At 45.0% G+C, this 3,978-nt stretch overlaps 1 pseudogene; it reads right to left on the minus strand.

The window, feature by feature from the left end:
• Window positions 1-905: 905 nt before the first annotated feature.
• On the minus strand, window positions 906-1,506 carry LOC102430705 (annotated as a pseudogene).
• Between the last annotated feature and the right edge of the window lie 2,472 nt (window positions 1,507-3,978).

Raw genomic sequence — 3,978 nt, forward strand, 5'->3', positions numbered from 1 at the left:
CTAGAACTGCCAGGGCCCAGCCCCTGGGTGGAGCTGGAGGTAGAGGATCTAGGACATTAGCCAGGGTCCCTGCAGGAGATCGATGGGCAACTTGAGAAGAACATAATAAATGGGTTATTTGCAAAGTTGTAGGAAGGACTTAGGGAAGCCAGGAGAGAGAATACATGCCCAGGCTGTGGTCACCCTTCCTAAGCCTGGAGGGGCAGGGGGGCAGTTCCTGGAACCAAGGGCACCTTTGGACAGAATCGGTGACGCCGGATGGGAAAGGAGCTGGGGAATAAGCTCCCGACCTCACTTTCCTCCTACCCTTCTCTCTAGTGACTCATGGAAGCCAGAGTGCCAGGGAGCTGCTGACACAGGCCAGCTGATTGGTCTTTCAGGACCCAGGGCTGGGTAGAGAAGGGTAGGTTGGGTTTGGGGAGCCAATATGAGATTCCCAGCATCTTATGTAGGTAAGAGGGGGTTCACCTTACTTGAACCCTCGGAATGGGCTCCTCCCAAGGAGGAGGGGTCAGAAAGGCATGTTGGGCAACAGAGAGGGTGGGAGCCTCTCCTCCCCACACTGAGGAGACAAAGGAGCCATGTCTCCGGACTTCAAGTCCAATGTTCTTCTACTACAGTTTCCTGAGGTTAGAACTTGTCCCGTGACCACGGATATCATATTTTATCAGAGACTCTTCCAAGCTGACACCTGAAACTTTGCTTAACCTGGCTTTGAAATGGCTATAAATAATTTAGCTTCTTTAATTTGGGCATTTCTTATAAATCTTATGATACATTTTTAGCAATTTTTCACAACTTCCATTTCCTTTAGGCAATTTATACTACTTAGTATTTTTTAAATTACCTGTTGAATACTATGGTTCTTAGATCAATCTTAGAGAAACTTCTGGTAAAATCTTTTCTTTTTTTTGGCCAGGAAATATTTTATTGACAACCAGGGACATAGCCATAAGAGAGGGAAGTACACAGGACTGCAAACTAAAACCCAATGGCCAGCAGGGGCCATTTGGGACAGGAACACTGCATCCTGGGGTCCTCACAGTCTCCTACCCGTAGACACAAGACTGGGCATCCAGGAGAGGGGGCAGTGACTCTGGAGCCCCAGAGAGTGACAGGAATATGATGCCTCATCACAAGAGACAGGGCAAGGAGGTAAAATGGAGAGAGGGTCCATCACTGCCTAAAGCCACCTCCTCCTCTTAGAGCCAACACCAGGTGGAGGACTGAACCACCTAGGATTTTATAATCAGCTGCTGTCTTCTCATCATTCATCTGTTTACCACTGCAGATGAGCCGCTGCTGCTGTGGGGGATTCCCTCTTTCTCTTCCACACGTTCCTTGATTCGTTCCACTTTATCTGTGGGTTCAATGTCAATCTCAATCTCCTTTCCGGTCAGCATCTTCACTTTAATTAGCATCTTCTTCCAATATTGGGTCTGCACACAGATAAACTGCTGCTTCTACCGCTGTGGTGGCTGCTGCCGCTCCCCAGCACTCTGTCGGTGGGAGTCACGCCTGGTAAAATCTTATATGCCTGATGCTAGACTTAGATTTTTGGGTCCTTGGGTGCTCTCTTCTATGAAGTTCTCAGGTCACAGTGGCTGGGCTTTTATAATGTCCAATTCACTCGATCAGTTTCATCTTGTACAGAGAGAATTAACCTGCCGAGTTTTCTAGACATTAGCAATATATAAAAATCCTATAATGAAGTATGTCATCTCTCTTTGAATATGAGTAATGAGGCATGACAATTTCTTTTTAAAGCAATAATCAAGAAAGAAAGCTGTGCATTCCACTCATTATGTGAGTCCACAGAAAGAGCAAGGAAAAATACTAGTAAACATTTTTCACTCATTTATGTCCATTTCAAGCCTAAAATGAGAGGTTCTTGCTACTTGACTTAATTGCTATCACAAAGAAACACAAGTTGCTGTGATCAGATATTTCACAGAATACAAAAGTCCTAATCCTTGACATTTTGGAAAGTAATATAATTATCTTTGACCCAACGTGAACTGATATTCTCTCACAGTGAATTTTTTTTTTTTAAATATCAGAAATGAAGACAAACTCAAACCTCAGAAAATTTAAATGAAAGTCTGTAATAGATTAGAACTTAGGTCCTGCCCTTTCCCAGTGCCCACATTTTTAACGGGTAATGAATGTTATTAACATCAGGACTTGGCTAATAACATCACTTTCTTATTATAAAAAATTGACACTTCAGTCATGACAGCCTGTGATCAGTCAGTACCGTGGGCCAGACGGATCCCAGAATCAGCCCCAGACTCTGCAGGGAAAGCCTCACAAGGTCCTGAGTAACCCTGGTTACACATCGAGGGAGTGGGTTGGAGTGGGGGCCCGGTCTTGTCCCCTCCAAGTCTGTGTTTCAAGGAAATTGCTTCTGCATCTTGGGGTCCTCTTCTGACTCTGTCTACCCTCATTTCTAGTGTCAGACTTTCATTTGTTTTTCATCATTTATGAGCTTTATAAAAATTGTGAAATATTGTAATCATGCAGAAAATAACATTCTGTGCCTACCACACAAGTTTCTCCGATGTCATTGACCATGGCTGCTTCAGATTTTTAACACTTTTTAAAGAGAGAAAAACCTCATTGTATTCCTGGAGGGTTGTCCGGAGGGGGAGCAGGGCAGGGCCTCCCATCCCCAACCCCTGAGGTTAATCATAACCTTGTGAGGGACCTTTCTCCTGCTCTGTTGTTATTGTCATTTCTGGGGCTCAGCCAACACTGGATGCAATTTGCTGACCCCTCATGAATAGTGACATTGAGCATCATTTCATATGCTTTTTGGCAATTCAGGCTTCCCTTTTTTTCTAAAGAATCCTTTATTCTTACATGTGATAGGTGCTATTGATCCTTTGTCAGTGAAATAAGTTGCAAATATCTCCAACTTGCATTCTTTTTTAAAAAAATTAATCTTCAACCGAGGATACGTTATTATTGTTTTTTAGAGAGAGAAGAAGATAGAGAAAGAGATAAAAAAGTCAATGTGAGAGACAAACATCGACTGCTTGTCTCCTGCACGCACCCCGACCGGGGATCGAACCTGCAACCTGGGCATGTGCCCTGACCGAGAATTGAACCAGAAATTGCACAGGAAGATGCTCAACCCATTGATAACACCATCCAGGGCTTCAGGCTTGCATTCTGACTTTCTTTTTTTTAAATATATTTTATTGATTTTTTACAGAGAGGAAGGGAGAGGGATAGAGAGCTAGAAACATCAGTGAGAGAGAAACATCGATCAGCTGCCTCCTGCACACCCCCCACCGGGGATGTGCCTGCAACTAAGGTACATGCCCTTGACCGGAATCGAACCTGGGACCCTTCAGTCTGCAGGCCGACGCTCAATCCACTGAGCCAAACCAGTCAGGGCCTGAGTTTCTTTACTATATTCTTTTTATAAAGACCACAAGTGTTAAAGTATATAACTACATCTTTCATTTCCTGGTTTATGGTCTCTGCCCCTCTAAGTGCAGGCTGCTGTGAGTGGGAGTGCCTCACTCCTGTCCTGGCCTGTTCCCCCACAGCAGGAGCAAGGACAAGCCAACATGGTCTGAAGCAAAGGACACCAGACGATGGGGCTGTGCTCTCTGCTGTAGCCGAGACCTCTGATGGGGAAGGGGATGCCCCTCCTCCACTGCCCCTGTCTCACGCCCCTCGTGTCCCCAGTGCCGGAGCTGGAGTTCAGACCCACATCTGACTAACCCAGACCCCAAGCAATGACCAGTAACCTAACTTTTAGCTAGAAGAGCTCAGGACCGGGATCTGCATACTTAGAAAATGCACACCAATGGGGCGTGCATGTAGTCTGTATTCTAGTAAGCACCACACATTTCTTGGGAAAAACTACTTAACAATAAGAACTGAAGAAACTATTTCATGACAAAAGTCAGAGCCACCCAACCCCCACTATGCAGCCTAAATATTTTACTTGGACACTGTATATTT

This window comes from Myotis lucifugus, unplaced genomic scaffold (assembly GCF_000147115.1).
Source record: "Myotis lucifugus unplaced genomic scaffold, Myoluc2.0 scaffold_730, whole genome shotgun sequence".
Taxonomy (NCBI): Eukaryota; Metazoa; Chordata; class Mammalia; order Chiroptera; family Vespertilionidae; genus Myotis; species Myotis lucifugus.